The sequence below is a fragment of the Gymnoscopelus braueri genome (genome assembly GCF_963280865.1).
Source record: "Gymnoscopelus braueri genome assembly, chromosome: 13".
NCBI classification, from domain to species: Eukaryota; Metazoa; Chordata; class Actinopteri; order Myctophiformes; family Myctophidae; genus Gymnoscopelus; species Gymnoscopelus braueri.
Genome location: NC_137615.1, coordinates 45,880,321 through 45,891,709, shown reverse-complemented (window position 1 = coordinate 45,891,709; position 11,389 = coordinate 45,880,321). Strand labels below are relative to the sequence as shown.

Below are 11,389 nucleotides of genomic sequence, written 5' to 3'. Positions count from 1 at the left end.
ATGAATGAGTCAGCTCATCATCTTCTTCTCCTCTCTTCAGGAGATTGTGTGGCTGTCTGTGTTTAGATTCTATTGCACATAATATAAATTTTCTTCCTGATTTCACTATACTATACTATACAGTACTTATGTTTTCTACAGCAGTCAATTGCTTCTTGTTCAAGGTACTTAGGTAAGGTCAACTCTACTGTATAATGTTTCAAAATTCTATGTTTGAATATATTTGTATTCTGCTACACTGTGACATTTTTGTTTTGTTTCAACTGATAAAAGAAAATTGCATTTTATTTTAGACTTGTTGTTCCTTCCTATACAATAATACTGGTCAAAGAGCATGCCCAATGAGGCAATTAGCTTATTTAGTGTGATGATTAAATGGTGGAATCAGTTTGATTCCAGTAGGAGTCATGTTGTTGCATGTCTTTCTATCCTCAGTTCCCTGTCTCTCTACACACTAAATAAAACAATAATTAACAAAAGAAAAACAATAATGTATGAAATTATTCAGTAAAAGTATTTTGAGATGAATCAAAAATGGTGATTCTATTTAATGAGAAAACTGTGTAGAAGTACGGAGTAAAAGTATCAATTAGTCTGATACATACAGACTCTTCAACAAAATTCATATTAGACCCCAAATATTCTGATTATATTACCTCTAACATCATTAAAATAATCATGTTATTATTGTTAGAATTACTATTACTATTGGCACTGGGTGAAAAAATGGGTTACAAAATCGTGGGATTAAAATGTTTAAAAAAAAAAAAAAAAAAATTACTATTACTGATATTATTACAAATAACATGTATAACAAACAGTGGGCACTAGATTTGATCAATAGCTTTATAGCTTTAAAATTATTGATTATTGTCTATAGACCTTAGATAAGATCCATAACATGATATTATCTAAGGTTGTCTAAATCAGACGCTTTAAGAGACACTTGTTCATGTTGAATGTCCTCGACCACAGCACAATCATGTAGATTCTAAAATTAACTGGGCTCCGTTTAAGACAAAATAGTTTGTCATCATCATCATCATCATCATCATCATCATCATCATCATCATCATCACCACCACCACCACCACCACCACCACCACCACGTCTAACTGCATTGTTCAAGAGTTACACTGCTTTCCCTGGTAGAATCTTCAGACTACGAGGAGTGTTAAAGTGTGGAAAGAGTGTGTCAGTGAAAGTGTGTGTGAAGGTGTGTATGCGTGTGTTAGTAGTAGGATCAGAGAATGACAGCTTTCCTTTATTCCAGTCCAGCTGGACTCTGATCCTCTGGACGTTCTGCTTCACTGGGAGAACAGTGACCGACCCTGATGAGGAGTATGCATTGTATTTACCTCATTCTCCAGTATTGACCGGGTATGTTTCCCTTCCTCTTGGAAGACCCTGCTAACACACCTACGGACCACTCTGGATTGTCTCCAACCTCAACATCCCAGCTGTGAGTCCCTGAGTTAAAGCCCTCAGAACCCAGAACACGGGTGTACCAGTCAAACCTCTCTGGGTTGTCAGGAAGCTCCTGTCTCTTTCCACGTCTCACACTGGTCAGATCATCAGACAGAATATTTTCTGGATGGGCAGTGCTGCGGTCCAGAATGACAGGAGTGTAGGAGACAATGTCCTTCATCTTGTTCCAGACTCTGAAGGTCAGGTTGTTCAGGTGTTTGGCCTCGTCTATCAGTGCTCCGGAGACCGGCTGTGGGTCCTGCCATGTGAACTGGAGTCTTTCCAGTGTGGTCTTGTGGTATTGCAGGAATGAGATGTGTTCAGCTCTCAGCTCCTCCTCTATGGCTCTGATTGTGTCTGAAAGGGTTGTTATATGTTCTCTGTTCAGACCCTCAATCTTCTCCTTCATCATCTGACTCTTTTGCTGCTCTTCCTCCCTCAGTACTTTAATCCTGGCCTCTTCTTCCTCTTGTAGAAACTGATGAAGCTTCTTAAACTGTTCCTTCATCTGTATCTCTGTGTTCATGGTTTGGACCATAATGTGTTCTGCTGTTTGATCATAGTTTGTTTTAAATGAATTAAAGACCTCCAGTTTCTCCTGTAAAGGCTTCAGTAATTTCTGGAATTGTTTCTTGTAATCCAGTGCAGCTTCATCAATGGGTTTGAATCTGTGGTTGAAGTGTTTTTTAGAATCTCGACACACAAGACACACTAGCTGTTGACATTCCAGACAGAAGAGTTTGAGTTTCTCAGTATGCTGACTGCAGAGAACCTCAGACCCTGTTGAAGCTCTCTGATGTCTCTCTTCTAGGTGAGACGATAAATAGCCCATGTATAATAGGGCTAAAGTGGTTAATGTATGTTTTATAACGTAATAATTTATATCTGCAAAGTAGTAACTAAAGTTTTCAAATAATTGTAGTGGAGTAAAAGTACAATATTTGCCTCTGAGATGCAGTGGAGTAGAAGTAAAAGTATTGGAAATTGGAAATACTCAAGTAAAGTACAAATACCTCAAAAATGTAGGGGAGGGCCGCTTCAATTTTAACATTTTTCACCTTTCGGTCTTTTACTCGGCGATCGTTTTACCTACATATGTAATATTTTCAAGCAAATAACCTACACATGTCTGCTATCATAAACCACTTAAAGTTTTTCAATTGATAAAACAGGTCGTGAGTTATTAAACCGAAAGTGGACGCTGTTCCGACGTTACATTTTAAGCGCTTATCAGACTAATTGTAACAGCCATAGTTACAAAAGTAACACTGCTAAAAAACGGCATTAAACAAATCGTTTTCAGCTTAAATCAATTATATTCATTTCAAGCAACTGTTTTACATTGTTTTCATACCAAGGATGTGATAAGATAATATATCAAACGTAAGGAATTTATTAAATCTTACCGGGATAGCAGTTTGAGTAAATTCCATGGGAAAATCCATTGATTACACCTAAACAGATGGGTGTTACAATAGGGTCGCTCTGTGCTCCACTGCTCTGGCTTTGTTTACAGAACAGAGCTAACATGCATAGAGTAATAAAACGATGTAAACTGATGAAGAACAGATACATGCAGACAACCATGTGGATTTTAGCTCGACAACATTAAAGGAAATATTTGTAGACCAAAGATACTCAAGGTGATTTTTTTTACTAACTTTAAGATAAATCAGTTTTTCTGCTATAACTTTCTCTAGTCTGGATGAAAATACTTCCTACTTCCTGGGCACGTTCATTACAGCACTGGTCACATACTGATGTGATGACGTTATGAGAAAATTGACCAATCAAGAGAAAACATGCTTGTTGCAACCATGACGCGTTACAAACATGGCGGCTCTCCCCTACTTAAGTAACTGTACTAGTGACTTTCCACCACTGACAATACATTAGAACTTGTCAGCTATCCATGGTGCTGAAATCTGATAGCTTTCTCTTTATAAAGGAATACCCAAGAAATGACTTAATCTATCGCTTACTTACCCGGTGATGTCTATGACTCACAGAGAATCTTTGTTTGTAAAACATTCTTTAATGGTGAATGAAGAATCCAAATATAAAGAAAACAACCTGATGAATGGAATTAATCAGAGACCCCCAACTTAACAACGGCAGAACTGTATAAAAAATCTGTTCAACACTGCTCATATTAACACTTTCGGTTCAAACCGTGACGAGCAAAGAGCGTGCATGCAGGCGTGCCCGTGGGGTTCAACCGCAAGCACGCACGCAAGCGCCCAGGCATGTGCGTTTTATTTTCTTCTTTATATGGTCATATCTTCAAATGGCACTGAACGGATTACGGCTGTTAATGAGGCTAAACTGAAGGCAGAGGCCCAGAGGATTGAGGCTGTACGTACCACTGTCTGTGAGTGTATGTGTGTGTGTTTGTGTCAGCGTGATCTAATATGAAAGTGACAACACAGGCGTTGACTCCCACTGTAAGAATGGAATGCGGAAATGCTCGTTCTATCTCAATGCTATAGTTCCAATGTTTGGAACTGTAGCCCATAGCAGCCCGCTTTGTGGCGAGATCAAAGCGTGTCATAACTGTCTCTATTGGTCTGGTTTGTGTGGGAGAGAGAGAGAGCGGTTGTAACTATGAGGGTGTTTGCTTGATTGATTGACATTTTTATCACCAAAAATGCATACAAGAACATAATGCTTATTTCCATTGCAGAGAGAGAGACAGACAGAGAGACAGAGTAGACAGACAGACAGACAGAGTAGACAGACAGACAGACAGACAGACAGACAGACAGACAGACAGACAGACAGACAGACAGACAGACAGACAGACAGACAGACAGACAGACAGACAGAGTTAAAAGAGCAGTGCTTGGCAGCCACTGCTGAGAAAGCAGGAAATCAATATGACTTTGAAATAAGGACGTGACCTTAAAGTGAGATAGATGTGGAACCGATCACCACTCATGCATGGAATTGAAGGGAATGTTTGATAGTTTATTATACAATATAAATACAATAGGTGATCTACAAGCTCACAACATGTCTCATTGAGACTGTTGATTTTGTGATATATTAAACATATATTACAATATTTTCATAGCAATTTGTTGATATATTTAAAAAAAACACTTCTTGATTTTTGGATTAATCGAAGAAGTAATTGATAAAATAATCGCAATGATTGACCTACAGTGTAGAGGGTTGTGGTAACAGCTTGATCAAGCTAAGATGGCTGCCACCAATATCACATGAGAGATTGTGTATTGTATATCGTTGCAGTTAGGCAGAAACCTTGTATCTCCATATTATTTCAACATAAAAAAAAAAAGTGTAAATTCACGAGTGTCGCACAAAAGTAATGAAAATAGCCGATCTACAAGCTCAAAACACGGCGCATCGCGCTGTGAGCTTGTAGATCGGCAATTTTCACTATTGTTAAATGTTTGAAAAATAATTTAAAAAGGAACTGTTTTAGACATACAAGATTCCCAACCGACGATACCAGTAAGGCTGTGAATGAGTCGTAGGCACAGCGCCAAAAATAAATCACATTCTTGCTGACTGCTGATATGCAGTCCAACAACAGACCTTTAGTGTGATATAGCTTTTCTACAACAGTTCTACAAGCTCCATGTATTAGTTAACAGATTATGACGTGTGTGTGTGTGTGTGCGTGCCTGCGTGCGTGCGTGCGTGTGTGTGTGTGTGTGTTTGTTTATTTAATCATTTTATTCAGCTCAGCCAGCTGAAGTATTTCTGCAACTGGACCCGGGACTGGACTGTTGCCAAGCAACACACATTTTCATTACCGCATGGCCAGATACTTCATGTACATGTGTCTGTATGAGTGTGCAACCAGTGAAATAGTTTGATGATGGACACTTAGATGATGGTATGTGTGATAGCATATGTGATTCAGTTTTTTATAATTGAACCCTATAGTTCCCCCTAATCTGGGGGGAACATTCACCAGAAATTGCTGATCTACGATCTCACAGCGCGCATGTTGTGACACGTTGTGAGATTTGGCGTGGAAGGAAAGAAGACTTAGCAGACCAAGTACAGATCAAAATCAGGTCTGTTTGACCTACAGTGTAGAGGGTTGTGGTAACAGCTTGATCAAGCTAAGATGGATAACGACTCCCCGTTAAAGTAAGTTTAATGTGCTGCATTGCATACTGTTAAAGGTCCCATTGCTGTCATACTCTAGTCAGCTCTCATGTAAAGCCTCTTGTTCAATCAAATCACTTACAATTTGAGATCAAATCGTTTTTTATATAGTTTGTTTTGTTGTAAATCTGTAGCATCGTAGGGCTCCACCTCATAATGTGCACATCGGTATACTTTGTATATTTGTGTGCGTGAATGCACATCCATGCACCCAGGTGAGCGTAGATCTGTTTATTTCTCTGCTTGTTTATATACACATATAAGGTGTGTATGTGTGCGTGTGCGTGTGCGTGTGCGTGTGCGTGTGTGTGTGTGTGTGTGTGTGTGTGTGTGTGTGTGTGTGTGTGTGTGTGTGTGTAGGAGGCAGAGCTGCAGCGTCTTGGTAAGGCTTGGGAACAGGAGCTGAAGGAAGTAAACAATCTAGAGGTGGACAAAGAGCAGAAACTTGGCAAGATTGAGAGCCAGCGTTTCAAACAGATGGTAGACAGTCTGGGCAGGAAACCATTAAGTAGATGGCCCGGGCTGGGCCTGAGATGCAGGTAGCCTACAGACTGAAACAATAGTGTTTTCACATGAATTTATTTGTGTTTTTACATTTATCATATATGATTCTTATAAAAAACTATATAACCCACCCCTAAACTCAAAATAATCAAAAAGACAACAATGGCTATGTTTACATGCCCACAAACACCCTGATTACTGAGAAGTTTAGTTAGATACAGTAGGTTAGATTTATAATTTATTATTCCCAGAGGGATATTCAGGTGTCCCATATTTCACAGACTTGAGTAAAACCAGGAAAGCATCTGTGTCATTTTGGATCTTAGTGTTGGCCATTAAAAAATTGCAGACATACAAGCTCACAGCTTGTCACTTCGTGCCGCGCTGCAAGCTTGTACATCTGCTATTTTTGAACATTTAAAAAAACATCTTGATTTAGAAGGCATCTGTAGAATCAGCCTCAGGTCTTAATGGGTTAAAAGCACAACACAAGAGGGTTCAAAAACGGATCAAAACATAAATAGCTTAAAAAGGTGTTGCAGGGAATAATAATTTGTTAGTGCACAACACATTGACCCATATATAACTACTAGTTATACAGTAACTACCATATAATTTCATAAAGTGTATAAGTCTAGCGGCTGATCGTGGTTAGGAATGTTATTCCTATCATAACCCAGTTGACATGGTTAGACCAATGTCAACATAACTCTCTATCCCTCCTTCTCTCTCTCTCTCTCTCTCTCTCTCTCTCTCTCTCTCTCTCTCTCTCTCTCTCTCTCTCTCTCTCTATCTCCCCCTCCTCTCCTACTGGTCAAACTTCTTCAGTCTTTGGGGCTGAAGTCAACATTGATCACAGACGGCTCTTCGTGTATCAACTTGTTCACCACCGCCAATGGCCTCCTGGGGGCGCTGCCCACCCAGGGGTGGGCAGCGAGTCAACTCATCATCCTCTTCTCCTCTCTTCAGGAGATTGTGTGGCTGCCTGTGTTTAGATTCTATTGCACATAATATAAATTTTCTTCCTGATTTCATGGAAAGGATGCAAGAAGGTGGTTTCATTTTCTAACTAGTCTATTCCAGCCTTGTTCACTTTAACCAGCTATTACACCTTGACGTTTTTTTTTTTTTTTCAATTGATAAAAGAAAATTGCCTTTTTATTTTAGACTCGTTGTTCCTTCCTATACAATAATACTGGTCAAAGAGCATGACCAATGAGGCAATTAGCTTATTTAGTGTGTGATGATTAAATGGTGGAATCAGTTTGATTCCAGTAGGAGTCATGTTGTTGCATGTCTTTCTATCCTCAGTTCCCTGTCTCTCTACACACTAAATAAAACAATTAACCAAAGAAAAACATTATGTATGAAATTATTCAATAAAAGCATTTTGAGATGAATAAAAAATGGTGATTCTATTTTATAAGAAAACTGTGTAGAAGTATGGAGTAAAAGTATCATATTAGTCTGATGCATGTTATAGTAAAGTATCCAGGCTCTTCAACAAAATTCATACATTAAACCCCAAATATTATGATTATACTACCTCTAACATCAATCAAATAATCATGTTATTATTGTTAGAAATACTATTACTAATTGGCACTGGGTGAAAAAATGGGTTACAAAATCGTGGGATACAAAAAAGAAAAAATAATTACTATTACTGATATTAGTACACATAATATAACAAACAGTAGGCACTAGATTTGATCAATAGCTTTATAATTATTGATTATTGACTATAGACCTTAGATAAGGTCCATAACATGACATCATCATCACCTACATCAGGGGTGGGCAACTTTGTAGATGGTGAGGGCCACTAAATTTCCACACTCACTCTGGGGGGCCTCATTGTTTATCGGCACTCTCGCCAGTAGTACCCCATTACTCAAAAAGCCCATAATAGTCACATATGTGATAAATAAGGGATATTAACAATTATTATTCGTTGTAACTTTGTTTTTATTTAGCATTTAGTAATGCTTCTATCAACTTACTACAGCTGTACTGCTAAACAAAACTTCACATTCCTGAGTATGCCTTTCAGAGTATTGCTGTAACCTTGGATTAAAAATATGCAAAACAGCTGAAGGCAATAGTTCACCATTTCGGATATGTTTAGATTACTTTGTTTTTCTTTGTGATTTCAAAAGTGCAAAAAGTGTTTTTTGGGGATTTTGGCCTGGGGCCGCATTGAGTGACGGTGCGGGCCGCATGCGGCCCGATGGCCGCCAGTTGCCCATCCCTGATCTACATATCACAGATCAGACTGTTGCTTTAAGAGACACTTGTTCATGTTGAATGTCCTTGACCACAGCACAATCATGATTCAAAAATATCCTGGGCTCCGTTTAAGACAAAATAGTTTGTCATCATCATCATAATCATCATCATCATCATCATCATCATCATCACGTCTAACTGCATTGTTCAAGAGTTACACTGACTTTCCCTGGTAGAATCTTCAGACTATGAGGAGTGTTAAAGTGTGGAAAGAGTGTGTCAGTGAAAGTGTGTGTGAAGGTGTGTATGCGTGTGTTAGTATCAGGATCAGAGAATGACACCTTTCCTCTGTTCCAGTCCAGCTGGACTCTGATCCTCTGGAGGTTCTGCTTCACTGGGAGAACAGTGGCCGGCCCTGATGAGGATTCTGCATTGTATTTACCTTCATATAACCGTATTCTCCAAGATTGAACCATTCTGTCTCCCTTCCTCTGGTAAGACCCTGTTAACACACCTACTGTCCACTCTGGATTGTCTCCAACCTCAACATCCCAGCTGTGAGTCCCTGAGTTAAAGCCCTCAGAACCCAGAACACGGGTGTACCAGTCAAACCTCTCTGGGTTGTCAGGAAGCTGCTGTCTTTCTCCACGTCTCACACTGGTCAGATCATCAGACAGAATATTTTTTGGATGGGCAGTGTTGGGGTCCAGAATGACAGGAGTGTAGAAGACAATGTCCTTCATCTTGTTCCAGACTCTGAAGGTGAGGTTCTTCAGGTGTTTGGCCTCGTCTATCAGTGCTCCTGAGACCAGCTGTGGGTCCTGCAGTGTGAACTGGAGTCTTTCCAGTGTGGTCTTGTGGTACTGCAGGAATGAGATGTGTTCAGCTCTCAGCTCCTCCTCTATGGCTCTGATTGTGTCTGAAAGGGTTGTTATATCTCTGTTCAGACCCTCAATCTTCTCCTTCATCATCTGACTCTTCTGCTCCTCCTCCTCCCTCAGTGCTTTGATCCTGGTATTTTCTTCCTTCTGTAGAAACTGATGAAGCTTCTTAAACTGTTCCTTCATCTGCATCTCTGTGTTATTGGTCTGGACCATAATGTGTTCTGCTGTTTGATCATAGTTTGTTTTACATTTATTAAAGACCTCCAGTTTCTCCTGTAAAGGCTTCAGTAATTTCTGGAATTTCTTCTTGTGATCCAGTGCAGCTTCATCAATGGGTCTGAATCTGTGATTGAAGTGTTTTTCAGAATCTCGACACACAAGACACACTGGCTGTTGACATGCCAGACAGAAGAGTTTGAGTTTCTCAGTATGCCGACTGCAAAGACCCTCAGACCCTGTTGAAGCTCTCTGATGTCTCTGTTGTATGAAGGCCTCACACACGTTCTTCAGAGCCAGGTTTCTGGGTGGATCCTCATCCACTGAATGCCTTGCCTTACAAACTGGACATTCCTTTATGACCTTCTCTCTCCACCATTCATGGAGACAGTATTTACAGAAGCTGTGGCTACATGAGAGGACAACAGGATCTTTAAAGATGTCACAACACACAGGACAGGATAAATCCTCTTCTGGGTGAGACGACTTGGAAGCCATTTTGTCTCTGAGTGAAGCTACAAACACTCTGCTCAAGCCAAGAAATCAGCCAGTCAGTGGTAACACTCCCTCTTCTAGAATGTTTCCTGAAGTTTCCTATCACTTTGAATCCTGGTTCTTGTTAAAGTCCATTCAGCTGACAGAGTCCGCAGCAGGTTCCAGTAGTCTGGGTCAGTATTCCCTCCTGTAGCTGTAGAAAGACAGTTCTCCCTCACTGGAAGTTGAGAGTTTGATTTGAATGTGAATCTTATCGTCTGTCTCTCTGTGTTTTGTCAGCGAGGCGTGGAAGTTTCCGTTTCCTGTTTCCTGTCAGCTGAGCCTGGTAAAGGGCGGAGCTTTGACGCTCCACAGGCTTGTTACAAAGTTCTTTCTCACACACACACACACACACACACACACACACACACACACACACACACACACACACACACACACACACACACACACACACACACTGGCTTTTGGTTTGTGTGTGCGTGCGTGCGTGCGTGCGTGCGTGCGTGCGTGCGTGCGTGCGTGCGTGCGTGCGTGCGTGCGTGCGTGCGTGCGTGCGTGCGTGCGTGCGTGCGTGCGTGCGTGCGTGCGTGCGTGCGTGCGGAGGAGGAGGAGGAGGACGAGGAGGAGGAGGAGGAGGAGGAGGAGGAGGAGGAGGCAGAGCTGCAGTGTCGTGCCAAGGCTCGGGAACAAGAGCTGAACTACAAGCAGGAAGTAAATATTCTGGTAACCTCGTGTGACCAGGCTTTCCACCGTGGAGGAGAGCCAAAAGAATCTGGAGGTGGACAAACAACGGAAACTGACCCAGGTTGAGAGACACCCAGGGACAATACGGAATGAATGAGTCACCTTCCTCTTCACTTCCCTTCAGGAGATTGAGTGTTTAGATTCTATTGCACTTAATATCCATGTTCTTCCTGATTTTATGGAAAGGATGCAATTAATTAATGATACATTTTCTAACCAGTCTGTTCAAAAATAATAGATCTACAAGCTCATAGCGCACTCGGTGCCGTGCTATGAGCTTGTATATCTGCTATTTTTGAATAGCCAAAGCTAAGTGGTTAAAATGATTGTGAAGCTATGTTAACTAATTTTGCCGGGGACCCCCCTGGTACCCCTCCAAGGACCACTGGTGGTCCCCGGACCACTGGTTGAGAACCACTGCTCTAAAGGAATACTTCACACAAGAAATGACTTAATCTCTATCGTTTACTTACCCGTGATGTCTTTGACTCACAGAGAATCTTCGTTTGTAAAACATGCTTTAATGGTGAATGAAGAATCCAAAAATAAAGAAAACAACCTGATGAGTGGAATTAATCAGAGACCCAACTTAACAACGGCAGAACTATATCAAAAATCCGTTTATAAACTCCATAATAACACTGCTCATATTAACACTTTCGGTTCAAACCGTGACGAGCAAAGAGCGTGCATGGGCGTGCCCGTGG

General features: G+C 40.7%; 1 pseudogene across 1 annotated transcript; it reads right to left on the bottom strand.

The window, feature by feature from the left end:
• Positions 1-1,131: 1,131 nt before the first annotated feature.
• LOC308099639 (E3 ubiquitin-protein ligase TRIM39-like) lies at positions 1,132-10,145 on the bottom strand (annotated as a pseudogene). The gene is made up of 2 exons: positions 8,543-10,145; positions 1,132-2,274 (listed from the first exon to the last, which is right to left on the bottom strand). The product of its transcript is annotated as an E3 ubiquitin-protein ligase TRIM39-like (transcript).
• Positions 10,146-11,389: the final 1,244 nt, after the last annotated feature.